Here is an 18,647-nt window from a genome sequence, read left to right on the forward strand (position 1 = left end):
ATAGGATGAACTCAACCCAATATCTAGCCAGTTCACACAGCTAACTCATGCAGCTAAACAAATGAGAAAACTTAGAGGCAGCAGTTCATGTATGATATTAGTGCACAAACAGTCTAGTATTTTCAAGCATTCAGTGCATCATTCTGAGAATATTATCAATGACCAAATAACATCAGAAGTTTTCCTTCTTTCAACAAAGCAATTCTAGACTATGGCATTGTCTCAAGAATCAATGGTTTGTGGAAGGAATACTTTCTCTGGAAACAGAGAAATCAAGCAAAAAAAAAAAAAAAAAAAAAAAAAAAAAAAAAAAACTAGGAAAGCTGTATGTGTGTGAGTAACTCTGTAGTTGCTCCAGTAAATGCCTGTTCCTTAATGGGATATGAAGACTAAAAGCTTTGCATAAAAACACTGAATTCCTAGGATAAAGTAAAGGAAGTTGTTCTGTAAGATGCCAATGTGGGTTTGAAAACGAAATGGGCATTGACTGAATGTTCAATAATGTTTTCTTGGATGAGCTTTTATTGGCCTGATGAAGTTAAAATGGCTTCCAGAAATGTTCAATTTATTCCCACAGTATAGTTTGTACACTGAAAAGAGAGGAAGGGAGCAGAGAGAGAAAAAAAAAAAACATCATTTCAGTTAGTGGTTTGTGACTACACATAAAAGGCAAAAAAAAAAATTAAAAGCATAAATGTTTACTCAATCAAGTGCATTTTAAAAGCTTGGGCTTTGGGGGTAAAAACAATGTTTGAACTGCCTTTAAAGATCTGCCTTGTATGATTTACTAAGTCTTCAATAAAAGGAAGGAAATGTGCCTCTCTTTTGAAACATCATTTTAAAACAAAAAGTTTATGGTGAACAGAGTCACTTTGGTGAGGATGTGGGAAAGGAAGGCATGATTTTACTCTCAAAAATAGACTGAACAAATAATTCAACAGGAGCATCCTTCCTTTGGTGTTACCACATCTCAGTCACAATGCCTCCTTATGACATCTGTGAGGACAAGTCTTCTGATTCCGTGTTATACACCATAAACAAAGGGCTCACAGGAATAGCTGCCCCATAGCCTGGGTTTTGCTGGCCACATATACATCACCACAGTCTAGGTCCTCAAGACACTTAAAATAGAACAGAACAAGCCCTTCTTTTGTAGGCTCTGGAAGATGGCTAGGAAAAAGAGCAGTACAGTCTGAATGAGACGCTGAACTGCCACACCCTTACTACTATGGATCCTATTAAGCTCCACAAAATACTGGAAACTCAGAACTCCACACTATTTTCTGTACCCCACCCCACCCCCACAAAAATAGTATGGTTGATCAATCCATAGCCAGGAATTTTATCTGGTTAGATTATTTTTATTAGACTGAAACATCAACCTTTTGTTTTTCAGAAGCAAAACACAACTTCCCAAGCATGCACTCTATACATGGGTGTGGCAGAATTTCACCTGTACCTCTCATTTATATTTCTTTAATGAGTAGATGAGGTTGGGGTCATTACTTTACATTTAGAAGAGAAAAACTAAGTCTTGGGGAGTTTAATTGACAAAAAAAAAAAAACCTAATGAAGAAAATGCAATTCCATTCCCACAGTTCTGTTTGCAGTGTTTTCTGATAGCACGTCTGCTGCATGTGTTACCTAAATATCAACAGTTAGTGAATAAGTCAGCTGTCATTCTCATTTTCATTCAGGATCTTGGCGTTTTCAAAGTTTATAATATTTAGCAGATCTTTCTTTCTGCAAATTAATAAATTTTGTCCTACTGATACAAGTTTGAAAACAGATACGGGCTTTCTGAGGAAGGCCCCCTCCTCTCATTGTGGAAAAAAAACATAATATGAGACACTCCGTGTTTTCAAATATGGATGAATACTCCAGCTAACTGAACCAGACTACTAAGGACAGTAGTAAAATGTTTGCCTCTCAACTACACATCAAATCTGAGATTGTCCAAAACAGACCACTCAACATCCTTCTTAATGTTTTGCACAAATGCTACAGCATCGTCCTACCGATTAAAACTCTCCACAGTTTTTTTTTTTTTTTTAATGAAGAAGGCGGCAGAAGCAAAAGGCAGTGCACTCTAAGAGAAAATACATTAACTCTTTATGTTAGCAAATATGGATTCAGGTTCTTCTTAGCCATTTGATAGATTTGTCATTTCTAACCCAAGATGATGATCTTAAGACCTTATTATCTCTAAATTGTAAACACACAAAAAACTTTGATATTACACTGCTTTATTCATAATAGACAGAAACTGTGGTACTATACATGTATAATCCTAGAAATCAGGAGACTAAAGGGGAAAATCGTCATGAATTTAAGGCTGGCTACATAATATTTTGTTTCAAAAAAAAGAGAAGAAGTTGTAAAAGTCAACTTAACAAAAGCACCCTGTCATTTCTGACATTGTACTAATAGGTATTAACAACACAAAGGAAGCCTTATGCTGAATGGTTTTCCCACATATCAATATTTACCATATTACAATTTTCATTTAAAATATGAAGTTTTTCATAGGTTTGTTTTCTAATTTGCTTACTTAAGATTAAATTTGAAATGAAAAGTAAATTCTTGCTTCTTATTAAACTTTGTATACATGATACAATTCTTTCATAAACACCATATTCCAGATTTCATTATAATATCATAGTTTAAAACTTATTTTTCCTTCAACTTGGTATGTTCTGAACATAGAGTTCTGCTTAGTCTTCAGCTGCCAGTAGGGATTTGCTGTTACCCACGCATAAGACTTAATTGAGTTACACAGGGTCACAGACTTAGGAAATGGCAATGGAGAATTCAGAATTCAGCTTGACCCTTGCAATGTTTGCACTATGGTTTGATTTCATTTGGGTTTGTTCAATAAATATAATTAATGTCTTGCTACTTTACAAAAAGTAAATTATATTAATAATGTATGTTTATATATGCCCTGAGCAAAATGAGTCTTATGATTGAGGTAAAACATTTCTTAATATCTACATAATTTCCATAACTCTATTTCATTTAAGTCAGTGAGAGCATGAAGAATATTATTCTTTTTGCAAAGTGACTTAATGAAAACACAAATGGATTATAAGGGCCAACTGTGTACCAGAATGTTTTAAGCACTTCATACATACATTTGGTTTAACCAAATGTGCAATTTATTCTCTTTATTCTTGGGGGAAAGAAAATAAAGAATGTGAATTTTTATGAAACCAGATCAGGGCAAAACATCCAGCTTGTAGCAGGATTTATTCTCAAAGATTCTAGAAACTACTGCAGTCATTGTGTGTCATACAAGTCCAAAGCACGATGCACATGGCACCAAACCAAATGAAAATGTAGTATTCACAAAGTACACTTAACCAGTGGCATATTTTTCTTCTATCAATTTATCAAATAATTAGCAACTGTTTTCACGTAACTGGTGCTGTAAGAGAAGCATGAGACAGCAATAGGAAAAAGCTTGCACAGGACTGATATTTTAGTAAAAGAAATAAAAAACAATCTATGAGTACAATATAAAATATGTACGTGACAAACACTATGGGGTAAAAATATACGAAGAGTAAGGGATGAGTAAGTGGGGACAGAGTGCTGAAAGTGAATGTAATGTCATCAGAGACACACCATCAATCCACATGAGCAGCTCCAAGTTACAAACAACCAGCTCTTCTATCTAATACTTCTTTTTTTTATTTAAATAGTACCCAAATTAAAAAAAAAAAACAAAACTTTTTTTTAGGGCATAAATTATTCTCTAGAAATAACAGACACCTTAAAAAGCTCTATCAGCTTTGGGGGGGTATATGAAAATGTGAATACTAAGTAGTGCCTAGAAATATAAAGTAGTATCACCACTCCTGTGACATGGGGGGAGTGTGTACCACCACCAACACCCCTGAGACCTGGAGGGGGACACCATCACTACCACCCCTGTTACCTGGGGGGAGTGTGTACCACCACCAACACCCCTAAGACCTGTGGGGAACCATCACTACCACCCCTGAGACCTGAGGGGGACCATCGCTACCACCCCTGTGACCTGATAATTGAGTGTGGGGAGTGAAGGGATCGAACATTCCTGGAAATACCTTTGTCTGTACCTAAGAAATAACTTTGCAAAGACAAATGAGTACAATAGCTTATCAAAGCCCATGCGTTCTAAATTGTATGGGCTTCATATGTTTTAGATTATATAGCTGAAAGCAAAAGAGGAAAATGTAGCTGAATATAACTTCCTCAAATGCATAATCAGTACAAGTTTGGTGTTTAATGCACACACACACACACACACACACACACACACACACACACACAGAGGCACTAACATAAATGTATACACACACATATATTCACACAAACTCACACACACACACACACACACACACACACACACACACACACACGATTCACAAAATTCTGCAATGTGCTCTTCAGCATCGCTGATGCCCGAGACATCTCTACTGCCCTACTTTTTAGCTCTAGCTTCCCTACAGGAATGCAGTGTCCAGCTGGCAGAGGCACATCCCAAAGTTTCTGCAACATCCATCACGGCCTCCTCCACATCGAGCATCTTAAACAGTCTAAGCAGCTTTAAATTGGCTGGATACCAGTGTTTCCAGGGAAAGATAGGAGATAAATGCATGTATTTCAACCTACGTCGAAGAATGAGGTAAGGAAATGAAGGTCCTCTCCCTTCTCAGAAGAAAGCATCAGGACCTAGGTAAAAAGTCACTGATGCTTTCCAGGGAAGCTACTGTCTTGTTGAGTTATGAATCCTGCTACAGTCTTCCCACTAGGAAAAAAAAAAAAAACCAGAATGCCTTGGCTCACCCTGCAGAATCACTGTTTAGAAAGTGCTGGAGTGCTGGAGACCATCATGTTTTAATAAAGAAAGACGGTTTTGACAGAATGTCTAGACTAAAGCTCTATATTGTTTATTTCTATTATGCTTGGACACTAGAGGCAACATATACATGAAAATGAAAATATAAAACCTTAAACTGAAACATCCACTATTATGCACATAGATATTCTTTAACATAAAATGTCCTGGTCTTGCTAAACAAAGAATGAAACTCACAATGACAATGTAGTTTCAGAATCGTGCCCCAAAGAAAAAGGAAAGCCTGTGTTGCCATCAAGAGCACATTGCAAAATGTTATGGTTCTGAATCTGCTGATGTATGTACCACAAGGAACTATGAAAGCTAAAGGCTGCTCCTATGAGAAAAACCTCTGCCAGTATTAGCTGGCACAGAGGGAGTGTTCATTTATTTCCTTTGCAATCTCCTTCATTTGTCTATCAGCTGAGGGTTTCCTCAAATCAACCAGTAATTAACTAACAAACAGTATTTAATTTATAACATTTTGGTTTATAACTCTGTACCTTAAGAGGAATAAGTGAACTTTTATTCTGTACCATAGTTTGAGGGGAGTAAGTGAACTGACAGGTTGAATTAAATCACTTTGAAAGCTTTATTTCTTAAGAATTCATCAAGTTTTTTGTAAGATATTTGTATACTTTATCATTCTGAATGAGCTTTGAAGCTATGCTAGTATATTGACTTTTCCCATTTTACATGGAATATAATAATAACCAATTAACAATAAAATAATAATTTTGGCTTATTAGCATATAGAATCACTTCCCTCTAATTAGAAAATTGACTATTAGTATGATTATTACAGAATGAAATATTTCTTTCTTAATAGAGATGATCTACCAAATATTTACCATAGGATACAACAAAGGGGTCAGCCAATGACAAGGATACAATGATATTCCAGGTGCCTATAACTCATTTCTTTTTTTTCTTTTTTTTGTTATAAACCTGACTCCTCCAGTATGCTCTTGTTTTTCATTTTTGCATGGTCCTGAAGTCAAGGACTTCATTATACAGTGCTCCCACCCCCAATCAGCTCTCCAGTTTTATACACAGTGGCTGCATAAGAACCATCAGGTCCCTTCCTGTTTCCTTCTTTTTTTTTTTATTTTTATTTTTTTCAATAGATGTTTTCTTTATTTACATATCATACAATATCTCCTTTCCCAGGTTCCCCTCCAAAATAAAATAAAATACAATAACAAAAACAAAAACAAACCCCTGTTCTCTCCCCCTCCCCCTGCTCAACAACCCATCCCCTCCTGCTTACTGGCCCTGGCATTCCCCTACACTGGGGCATAGAGCCTTCACAGGGCCAAGGGCCTCTCCTCTCTCTGATGACCAACTAGGCCATCCTCTGCTATACATATGCTGCTGGAGCCATGAGTCCCACCATGTGAACTTTTTGCTTGGTGGTAGTCCCTGGGAGCTCTGAGGGTACTAGTTGATTCATATTGTTGTTCCTCCTAAGGGGCCTCAAACCCTTCAGCTCCTTGGATCCTTTCTCTAGCTCCTTCATTGTGGACCCTGTACTCAGTCCAATGGATGGCTATAAGCCTCTACTTCTGTATTAGTGGGGCACTGTCATAGCGTCTCAGGAGACAGCTATATCAGGCTCCTGTCAGCCAGCACTTGCTGGCATCCAAGTGCTGGATAACAGGAACTAATTTCTTGATAATCAAAAATATATTTATGCCAATGGTTTAAAATGATTGAAATATAACTGCATGCCTTAGTTAATCCAGTTATGCACATATATACTTTTAGTGGTTGTTTTTATTTACATTTCAAATGTTATATCCCTTCTCAGTTTGCCCTCTGCAGATCCACTATCCCATCCCCCCTTTCCCCTGATTCTATGAGGGTTCTCCCCCTCACCCTTTCCCACCTTAGTTCCTTAGCATCCCCTGCACTGGGGCATCGAGCCTTCACAGGACCAAGGGCCTCCCTTCCCACTGATGCCAGATAAAGCAATCTCCTGCTTCATATGCAGCTGGAGACATGTGTCCCTCCATGTGTACTCTTTGGTTGGTGGTTTAGTCCCTGGGAGCTCTGGGAGGTCTGGTTGTTTGATATTGTTGTTCATCCTATGTGGTTGTAAAGCCCTTCAGCTCCTTCAGTCCTTTCTCTAACTTCTCCATTGAGGTCCCCATGCTCAGTCTGATGGTTGGCTGCTAGAATCCACATCTGTATTCGTCAAGAGACAGCTATATCAGGCTCCTGTGAGCCAGCACTTTAACATAAAGTGTCCTTGTCTTGCTAAACAAGACTTAATAAGATTTTTTTCATTATTTTAAACTTTTACAACAATTCATTCACTCTTTGCTTATTACAAGTAATTATCAAACATTTTCATTTAAGTTTAACACCCAGAGTTCCTTAGGTCCAGTCATGAGCAAAGTAGCCATGGTACTTGCATTCACAGAGTTTATAAACTAAAGAGTGGATCACCATCATATAAATAATCATACATGTAAGAAGATGTTTGCAAATACATTTTATAATGCGGGAGAAGAAACATAAAAAAATCCTTCAGGAAAGTCTAATGAAATACTGCAGTTTAGCTGGGAACATCAGGAAGAGCTGATTTGAGGAATCCACTCTGACATTGAATGAAAGGGCTGAGAGTTAATCAGATCAAGACTGAAAATGTTCCCTTTGAAAAATTAACACCTATCAACGACTGCAAAATTCTAGAAGTAAAATTTAAACTTAAGATCTGGAAGGATAATTTGGGGGATTTCTACATTTTATTGAGTATTAATTCTTAAAAATCTTGGAATGTATTTTCCAACATATCAATGTGTGCCATGTCTCACACAACATGAATGTTGTCCTGGTGAGATGGCTTATCAGTGCAAAGGCACTTGCTGCCAAACCTGACAACCTGAGTTGATCCCAAGACCAGCATAGTATAAGAAAGCAGAATCTTAAAAAATATTGTCCTCCGACATCCATGTACCAACTGATAGAACATACATATGTGCATGCATGCTCATGTGCATGTATGCTTGCGCACACACATACACATAAATAAAAATACTATTAAATTTTTACACTAAATGTAATTGTATGTGACAGTTATGTTGAAATTAAACTCAATGAAAGTAAGTCAGCTTGAATTGTGTCCACATTTATATAGTAATGAAACCCATAACTAGAATAATAGGAAGACTGTTCATGTAGTTTGTGGTAATTGTGGTTGAATTTGTTGAGAGTATATGTCAGTATGATGTGACAGACATTAATGTATACAATATTTGTTTATGATCTTAGGAAGTTTTGGATCAAAGGGAAAATATTTTAGTTTCACCATCATGTGTTAACAATAGTAAAGAATCTAGATATTAACTTAGAGTGCATAATCTATGTGCAATGATAGATTTCTTATTTAAAAAAAAAAATGTAGTCGAGGCATCTAATAGCCTTCTCCTAGCTTTCAACAGATATTTCTTGGTACATTATCTATTTCCCAGAATGTGATATACATGTCACAATTACAAAGAAAAGAATCTCTGTATAAACCTAACATTGGGTTTGGAGTCTTCCTCTCTTCTGTACTAATTATCAGTATGGTCTGTCAAATTTACAAAATTAACTTATGACCATTACCTCAAGTATGACATATTAGGCTACAGAATGATGTTAACCTAAAGAGAGACTTTAAATCTAGGAAGCTTAGCAGCTGCAGGAGAAAAACCACCTATACCCATTATACAAAATCAGACTTCACTACATCAGAAGGCTCTGGAGTCCTGCTTCTTTCTACCCTGAAAGTTGATGTAGATGGTACCTGCAGAAGACTCTATCTACATGTTTTCATCCCAAGAAACAGCCTCTCCACAGTGCTGAAGAATGCACTAGTCCTCTCACTTTGGAAAGGCTTGGTTCTTCCTTCCAGGTAATACTATAATATAATATAATATAATATAACATAACATAAAACATAACACAGCATAACATAGCACAACAATATAATAGTAAAGTTTAAATTATATAAGAAAGTGTATTGCCATTGGCTGCATGTTTATTTAATGTCTCATTCCTATGACAATTTTGGTGTTTTTCCTTGAATGGCTTCAGGAAACAATATTCACAAAATAAAATAGGCCACTGGTAATTTGTAGTAATATTTTATTTTGCCTAAAATGCATAGTTAGTCCTGTGCTCATTATTGTTCCTGGGTTCTTATATTATTTGTTAAGTTGTTTTGGGGGAGATAATACATTTTGTGGCCTCCCTTTGAATATTACCGAGGGAGCAAACAAACCACTTTTACCTGTTAGTCATAAGAATTGATGGCAAGTGACTAATGCATGGTTTTTATGAATAATCTGAATGATGAGAAGTAAGAATCAGTTACCAAAGTACTTCTAAAATTGCAAATTTAGTTGTTTGCGCTCAGCACCATTCGGTAACATACATGTGGTAAAATGAAGAGCAGGAAAGAAACTGAGATCCATTGGAGTTATAGCTAGTTGAAGCAAGTATCATTTTACACCGAAGTTATTTAAGGTAAGTGTTGAACTCAAAAAGAACCTGCAATTTAACATTTTCATTATGTTTACTCAGTGTGTGTATGTATGTGTGTGTGTGAGAGAGGCAGAGACAGAGACAGAGAGACACAGACACAGAGAGATAGACACAAAGACACACAGAGAGAAAGAGAGAGACAGAGACAAAGACAGAGACACAGAGAGACACAGAGAGACACAGAGAGAGAGGTAAGATGGGAATGAGTCTTGGGAGTATGTTTGAGAGTCAATCCAGGTGTATGATGGAGGTCAGAGAATAACTTACAGGGGTACACCCTCTTCCACACAGCTTTCTTTGATCCAACTCCGGTCATCAAAGTTGACAGTAAGTACCTTCTCCCACCAAACTATCTCTCCTACTCTGCTTAATCTTAGTAAACATGATTTGGTTTTATTTTACTAATGTTTAAAAATCATTCACAGATGACTAAAGTTGACTACTGTATCAAATCTTTACTCTAAATTCAACTAAATGAACCCCTCATTAAAAAGAAATAATTATTATCTCTGACTTTTAAGTAGCAACTGTATTTCTGTTTTAAATGGGTCATCAGAAATAAGTGTGTGAATTGTACAAAATATTACCAGTTAAGTTAGTTCAATGTTGTATATTAGCAATGCCTCCTATGAAAGCTCAAAAGTAAGTAATCTCTAAATAATTCATCAGTAGCCTCTCTAGGACCTTACACATTGTTTCGCATCACCCTATCTATGAAACAAAGACCCACATGATTAAGTAAATAAATAGCTTATATAACTATATCACACAAATTTGCTTAATGGCAGTTCATTCTTTAACTAGCTGGGTTAAACACAGAGACAGAAATCAGGCTAATTTATTTACAGGATCAAAGTCAATACTGTCAAGGTTGACATGCCAGGTTCTGACAGAGACAGTATTATAGTATTACAACTTAAGTTATACCTGTTAAGATAATAGATGGCTTATGAGGTTTAGAGTCTGGGTGGGATAAGCATAACTCTAGTGAACTTACAGCCTTGTGATAGCCAGAGTTGGGAATATAAAACATAGCTCTAGGTATGGCTCTCAGCTCCTCTCTCATTAACAACAGTGACTTTAGAGATCTGAAGGACTAGTCCAGATCTAGATACACCCCCTTAGAGACTAAGGGGATGGGGGATGGGATAGAGATTTGTAGGGGGTGGGAGACAGGGAAAAGGAACAACATTTGAAATGTAAATAAATAAAATAATCAATACATACATCTGTAGACCACACCAGGTGTGGTAAGCTCTCTAAACTGAAGAACTCAGCATCAGGCAAAGTGACCATGGAGGAGAATGGAAGGAAGTGAGCAGGAGACTGAGATGTTTTGGCTTGTGCCTCAGACTACAGATAATGTACTAATTGTAACTAGGCTACTGGGACATGAGACAAATTTACACCTAAATCCATATAGACATTGGGATCTCTTCCCTAAGTGAATTTACTTGACATTCTCCAAGTGAATATTTTGAGGAATGTTCTACTAAGGACAGCATGAAACAAAAGCTCATTATAATAAAAATGTGTCTGTGAGAAGATGCATAAAAGATGTCACTATATCTCTCTCCCAGTGCTCCTAGCAAGCTTCCACGGTTGAGAACCACTGAAATAGAGGAACAGATTTCTCTAGAATTGAGATTCTCTTTCTCTATTTTGAATTGTTTTAGGGTTTTTAAGTTTTCTCTTTATTTTTATGTACATTAATGTTTTTCCTGCATGTATATATATATATATGCATGCACTGCATGAGTGCTTATGGAGATGAAAAGAAGGCATTGGATCCCCTGGAACTGGAGTTATTAAGGGCCATTAACCACCATGTGGGTTCTGGAAATTGAACCCTGTGGTTCTGGTTCAGCCTTGCCACTGGGGTGTGGAAACTCTGCCGGGCAGAAGAACATGGAACGCTAGACTGCTTTTACCCTGCATCAGGTGTTAGACTTGCAGGAAGGGCCAATACAAGGCTCAGGGGGTGGGAAAACACAGCTTAAGATGTGGACCTCAGTACAAATGAGAAATGGCGTGGGCTGAAGTCTAAGCTGGGGTTCCCTGACTTCCTGGCATCCAGACACTGCTAGAAACCACATGGAGGAGTTGGGAATGGTGGGGGCCTCGGGCCTGCTAAGAAAATCCCAAGGCCAGGGAAGGGCAAACTCTGGTTTAGCTCATCATTAATGATCAAAGATTAAGGAGGGGCCTTCTGTGGGAGACTCAGCCACCATGGCTCTGTAGACAAAGGCTTTCTCCATGTTCTCTAAGGTGGTTCTCGGTGAAAGAGACAGTCCTTGGTTCCAAACTGTTTATTGATTGTTCATCGTGAAAAATGGGTGTATACAACTTCCCCAGAGTGGACTAGAGATTAAATACCTTTTTCAGGAAGGAATGTCCAGGAAGGGAAACTCATTGGCTAAACCCTTAGAGCCCATCTAGATAACTCATTAACATGGAGAACTCTGTTCTGGGCTATGTGACCATAGGTCACATCCTTATGTGCAGAGTGTGGTCATGTATTCCGGGCCAGAAATTCTGGTAGGGAGCAAAGAAACTCCTCCCATCCTCAGATTGGCGCAGGTGTTCCTGAACCCACTCATTCTTACCAAGTTTCCTGGTGCAGTCCCCTGCCCCACAGAACCTAGGTCCTCTGAAAGAGCAGTCTGTGTTCTTAACTGCTGAGTCATCTCTCCAGCCCTTAGTGTTTTGTTTTGTTGGTAAACAAACTTCCACACATTAGTTAGACTCTGAAAGCATCAATTTCAAGAAAGGACAATTCTCTTCATCACCATAACTCCACAGTTCAACCCTGCCAGAATGAACCACTCAGCAGCAAATACACTAATAAAAAATACTAGGAATCAATGCTTATATCTCTGATATAATTCTGACAAAAAGTAAAAGCCGTTGAATCAAAATCATATTTATTGGGAAACAGTAGAGAGAATTCTCAGCCGGTGGTTCGTTTCCAACATAAATGTTAAATGTTTTCGTTTCCTTCAGATCCCTAACAATTCCCACTAAGGTTCATAAAGTCTATTGTTGTCTGTCTGATCACATCAGGTTTGTCACTGACATCCCTCTTTCCAACATTGTTCCCAAAACATCTCCAATTCTGTGACTCTGTGATATGGCTAAATAAATCAATTCTTACCTGGGTAAAACCAGGTTTCTGTTTCCCTCCACCTATCATCCTTCTATGCAAAGATTCTTACAGCTGCCCAAGATAAGAAGTTATTTTGCATGTCTTTATCATGGCTCATTTTGGTTCCTCTGCATGGAGTCTGGAAAACAGATACTACCAGCTCACTCCACATGAATGTCTCTCTCTATTCTGCTTTTCAAGAGTCCTTTTGCAGCTAACACTTCTTTCAAGACACTTCTCCACCAGTGCACTCCCCCCACCCCTATTCTAAAGCAGATCTTGTCTTTCTCTGTATTCCAGGAAAAGCTTGTGTCCCATTGTATAATAGTAGTCCTGAAATGTACTGCACTGGATTCACAGTCTCCTGAATTCAGTGTTAGTGGTAATTCTTGGTCATGGGATGTTTAACAGAGACCTTGGCTTTATGCCATGGTCTGCTAGGTTCACTCCCCTACTGAAGCTGTGAACCTCAGAGGCTCTGCAGACATTACCATCTCCTCCTCCTGACAGAAGTCACCCTTGTGTGTTGAGCTTTGTTTTCACTTCTAATCAATCCATAAGTTCTTTAAGAATGAAAACATGCTTTCATCTTTGTTAGTTAGAGTCTAGCAAAGGACAAGATGAGCTACAGACTCTCAAAAACTGTTTGCTAATGAATGATTGCCTTTTAACCAAAGAAAATGTGGAAAATTAAATGAATCAACACAGTCCTTATCAAGACAGTACTTTAGTGTTTAGTTATTCCATTACTAATGGAATTAAAATTTTCAATTTCATCTAAACATTAATCAAATTAAAACCCAATCAGCTCACCAATAACTAGAAGTAATTTATACTGGGCTAATATGCCTTTAATACAAAAAAGGAAAGAGAAATAGGATTTGTGGTATGCAAATTGATTTAAAATTATGTCTATTTATGTAAAATTCATGAATTAAAACTACTCAAATTTAGTTGATAAATTAACCTCATTTTTAAAAAATATTCAACTAGTATATTTATATTCCGTACTTTGATTAATTAATTCACTTAAAATATTTCTTCAGCTAGTACTTTTTGTGCCTCATAAACAATATCAATATTTATTAGCTGAAAGAACCCTCAAATATAAATAGCACAATTTCTTACTAAGTCTTTCTTGCTCTTAATAATGATGGCATTAATTTTGGTGGACTTGATAATCCAAGGATTTTAGAAACTAGAAACATATAATTGCACTACAATTTTAAAGTTTATTCAAAATAAATTTCTGTTTAGCATTCTTTCTGTATGTCAGAATTTAAATCTGTGACCACAAATACACAGGAGTTTTAAATAAAAGTAAATTCCATAAATAATTTAAAAATCCAAAAAAGAATACCTAAAGTTGAAAAGTTGTTATAACTTACCACATATAATGTTCTATAACTTGCCTTTGAAATAGGAAAATTGGCCATGATTTGTTTTGAACACCTCAATATTTTCTATCTAATGAAAGATGATTTAACATGGAAAGTACAGTTCCTGAAACATAAATCCTTCTGTACCGTGGCCCAGTGATAATATGCTGAGCTGTGACATGGGTGGGGACATGCCTGGCTAGGTCTACGATAAGTATATTCCGCAAACCTTACATCCAACAATAAAATAGAAAGAAGCAATCACTCTTCTCTGTTGAATGAGGGTAATGTCAGAGGAAGCTTCATGTCAGCCTTATTTTATAGACTCTTAACTCTGTAAACAATAAAGCCAATGGTTTTTTCCTTTTGCATTTTTTTCTCAACCCTCATTTAGAAAAAGTAAAAGTAAAATCATCTCTTAGATATTGGAGTCTGGGTAATATTTTACACATGTGGTGACAGAAATCTACCTTCAGCTTTGGTGTCCTTGGGGCTTGGCAACTTTGGAGCTTCTTTTATTAGATTCCATTTTTAAGTGTTATTTTTCTAAAACATATTAAAGATTCCCCTGCATAATTTTATATTTTACACTTTATTATATTAGTGTATCATTTCTTAAGTTCTAGACAACTAATTTTTAAACCAAAGACTCACTAAACTATGACCAGATTTTGCCCATAATCTACAGGTCATTTTATATGACATGTGACCTGAGTAATTTTCAGTTTTAAATGTTTAAAAGAAAATAAAACAATAACATTTCATTTAAAAATTTAAAGCTATATAAAATCATAAAATTCAAATGCAGTTCATTTATAATACACTGTTACTGGGACATATCTTGTTTGCATACACTAGTTTCTATGGTTTTCTTTGAGCTACGGTGACTAATGAGATCAGTAGAGATAGATATTTACAAAATATGGAACATTTCCTATGTGGCCTTATATGTTGGACCAGACTGAAATGATAAAAACAATTAGTATATGATTATAGACACATGTTTTAAATCCAGACTTTAGAACATAATATGTTTCTAAGAAAATTTAATTCAATAAGTATATTTTTATTTCTTTGCTATTAATTTTTTGTGAGCCTTGGTGAAGGCCACTGGTCATTAGCATTCAGCATTTGGAAGAGCCCTGTTGAGCTGACAGGGCTGATGGGCCACTGCTTAAGGTACCTCTTTTCCTCACCACTGAAGAAATGGAAGTTGGCATGCTATATAATTTCCCACTTGAGATCACCTTAGACAGCTAATAACAATGAAGAATAGCCCTAAATTTGTAAAACTTCAGCTTAGGGCTTCCGTTTGCTGCATCTTGGCAAGGTTACAATATCTACTTCCCAGCTAAACCATTTTGCAGTAAAAACAAAACACCGCAAACAAATCAACCCTAATTTATAGTTTTGAGCTAGTTTACATCTCAGCTTAAATCCAGAAAACAATGCATAAATCTGGTAAATTAGTCAACAACGAGAGTTTTTTACAAGGAAGTATTTTTTGCTTTTTACAGGTTTTTAGATAATAGAAGGTATCATCAATTTCTCCTAATGATTCTAACCCAGGCCATTGAAAGGGTGACAGAAACATGGGAGTCTTTGGAAATTTAAGATTGGATACCAAAACATAATAGATTATAGTCCAAGCATGTGCCCTTGATTCAACTGATCAAAATTTACCTTTAAAATACAAATTCCTAGTATTGAAATTCAGTTATTATTATCTATGTGTTATACCCATCTTCAAGAGGAAAATATTGAGCTTCAAATGTCTTCAAGTGTGTAATTTACTAGAATATCTACCCTATAGTTACAGTGCTAGGCAACTATTAAGAATGATGGCTACATTTTAAGGACATTTCTAGAAAATAAGTTCTAAAACAAAATTACATATAGTGTATTTCCAAATTTTTATATTTTGCTAAGTATTATCATTGTAAATAAAAATTGCTGGGGAAATAAATAATTTGTAACTTCATACTATGACTCAAGTAAGAATTCTGAATTATGTCGCACTAGGAAAGGCCAGTTGTTGAAAAGAAAATTAGGCCAGATTTTCCCATGTATATGAAGAGAAATCCTAGAAGTTTACATAAATTCAACGCCTTTGCTTTCAATTATAATCAAGAATTGTTTTGCTTAAACCTGTAGAGTGAATTATACAAAACTAATCAGGAGAAGCAAAGGACTCAAAGGCTTATCGTCTCAAATTTATGGACCCCAGAAGTGAGACCTCCACTTTAAACCAAGAAACGAACTAGTTCTGCCAAGTAGAAAGTGGAAGGAAGCACAGGAAAGGAAGGGTCGTCCTAAGAAATGGAAATCAAAGGTATTCCATCAGTCGTGGATGAGTTCCCACAAGTCATCCGAGATTCCAGGTCAATACTTAACAATGGGAAGCTGGGAGTTAAAATTATTTTCAGCTAGAGAAAAATCAAGCTACAATTATTTTCAATTATCATATCATCTTTGTAACTAGAGATGATGCCACCCATATCCAGCCAGCTTCTCTGGTGCAATGGAGCCTTGATTAGAAATCAGCAAATATAAAGTGTCTGTTTGCTTTCACTACCAGACTGTCTCTGGGTTCTATCAGCCTGGGAGTGAACAGAGACTTGAGCTTATACCAAACATATGGTGGTCCTACCCAACTTAGTACCTCAAGCTTTAAAAAGAAAATGATGTCCAAAAAGCTGGTATTTTCTTCAAATCTCATCAAATTAATCACAAAGGACTACAGTGTTCAAAAATCTAATTTTGTGAAATGCAAAACAATTTTTTACGTTTCCCAAGCAAATACCTATTGCCAGAACCTAAAACACTGTCTAGGGCTTTATTAATGGTTGTCTTGTGAGAGTTACGAAAATATAATTAAATTAAAGCAAGTCTTGCACACTCACTCGAGGGCAGCCTTAGCAGCCACTCTGAGTGGCTTCAGCCCTGGGCACTTACCCAAGTCCTTGGTTCTGTAGAGTCAGCTGTCCTCCATGTGCCTGGTTCACTGCATGTGACAGTGTTCAAATGCCTACCAAACTCTTTCAGAAAAGATTCCAACCTTCAAATGAGAGGAGTTGCTCATTATGAAAAGTCCTTTCAAAAAAAAAAAAGAAAAAGAAAGAAAAAGCTTGGGTTTTTTAGACAAGCAAAAAAAAAAAATGCTTCCACAGGTCTGAGATTTTGCAAGGCTAATCATCACCAACATGAAACTTGAGCGTCTTTCAGTTTTCATTTCACTAGCATGCTCCTATTTTCCATACCTGCTTTTGATCTTCCATTTTACACTGTACAGGAGTCTTGTGTGGTATGTGTGAAGAGAGTCTTGGTCAGCCTGATGAGGGAAAGCCTGCAGGTCTAGAAGGGGGAAAAAAATCATAGAGTAAGAAGCCTTGGGATGGAAGCAGGAATTAATCTGCTCCACTGTCAATGTCCTGTTGTGCTTCATGAAAGATTGCTTGGTCCTTTCAATGCTACATTTCATGTAGTGATGAAAATGGGATATGGAATATCGTTGTGAAAGCTGGTTTGATGTGGATAATAATGACTAAAAGAATGTCAATGCAAACAAATCAAACAGGACCCAATTGTGAAGAAGGAGCCAGACACCCAAGCATCTGTATAATCTCTGCTTTTGTTTAGGGGCTTCCAAACAACTCCTACCCCCACAAGCCTTGGGAGCCTTGCACCCAGCTAGAAGTCAAATAAGCATTCCATTCAAATAGCTCCTATGATTTCTTATTGGAAAGAAAAGTGGGAAGCTGGGACTCATGCCTTGGGGATGCCTTTCAAAGCATTTCAAAGAAGCTACAGCAAAGCTTTATTTTGTGTGCTGTTATTCTTGGGGATAACTGTACAGGAGGAGGAAGCCCATTGTGTTGATTTATAGCATTTCATTTATACTTAATAATGCCTCTCCTGAAAAGGCACAATGTTCAGCCAGTAATGCCACTGGCCTATACCTGTAAAACACTTCATTTTATTCAATTGACTCAGAGAACATTAACAACATTCAAGTACTCAGTTACCTTCATGTTATAGGCAAGTTGCCTATGGCTATTGTGAATTAGGATTGAAATTCAAGAGTTCAGTCTCTTTAAGATTTCTAGCCAACCCTCGAAATCAAACGCTTTTCCTAAACAGTAAGTGATTTTAAATCTAATGTAACCAATGAAAAATAATAGCCCAAGGCTACTCACAATGCCTTCTACCTCTTACTTAATGTTGAGAATTTGCAATTTTCCACACCAAGAAAATCCAGGCTCTGTTTTACAAAGGTGTATCAAATCTCTAAACAAGCTTAATATTCTTCTACATGAGTCAACAAGAAACATAGAAATCTATTGATTTTTCAAATTCTACTAATATAAACTTCCTTAAAGGGCTGAACATATATCTCCGTGGTAGAGAGCTTTCCTAACACACACCAGGACCTGGATTCGATCTCTAGCACTGGGAAAGAAACAAATACTGCATATATAAGCTTCTTTTAAATTTTGTAATTTATTAAAACCATAAAAGCAGTAATAGCAGGCCTAGTGTATTTGCAATCATATTGACAGGAGAAGCATCTTTTGTTCATTTCGGAAAGCTCCGGCAGGTCTGTATGTACAATGAGGCTTTGAGTCAGATGTTTCCCAGAGATATTTCAGGCTTTACCTTGAACGTATACCAGCCATGACTTCCATAGTTTTAAGTCTTAAGATGA

General features: G+C 36.7%; 1 protein-coding gene across 1 annotated transcript in view; it reads right to left on the minus strand.

Annotated features, from left to right (window-relative positions):
• The window catches only part of Zpld1 (zona pellucida like domain containing 1), a 59,305-nt gene extending 42,055 nt beyond the window's left edge, over window positions 1–17,250 (minus strand). The window contains exons 1-2 of the mRNA XM_031364714.1: window positions 17,203–17,250; window positions 16,898–17,000 (exon numbers count right to left, since the gene is read on the minus strand). The gene's annotated coding sequence lies outside the window, so the exon portion shown is untranslated. The remainder of the gene's footprint in view (window positions 1–16,897; window positions 17,001–17,202) is intronic.
• Between the last annotated feature and the right edge of the window lie 1,397 nt (window positions 17,251–18,647).

Source organism: Mastomys coucha, unplaced genomic scaffold (genome assembly GCF_008632895.1).
Source record: "Mastomys coucha isolate ucsf_1 unplaced genomic scaffold, UCSF_Mcou_1 pScaffold12, whole genome shotgun sequence".
Lineage (NCBI taxonomy): Eukaryota > Metazoa > Chordata > Mammalia > Rodentia > Muridae > Mastomys > Mastomys coucha.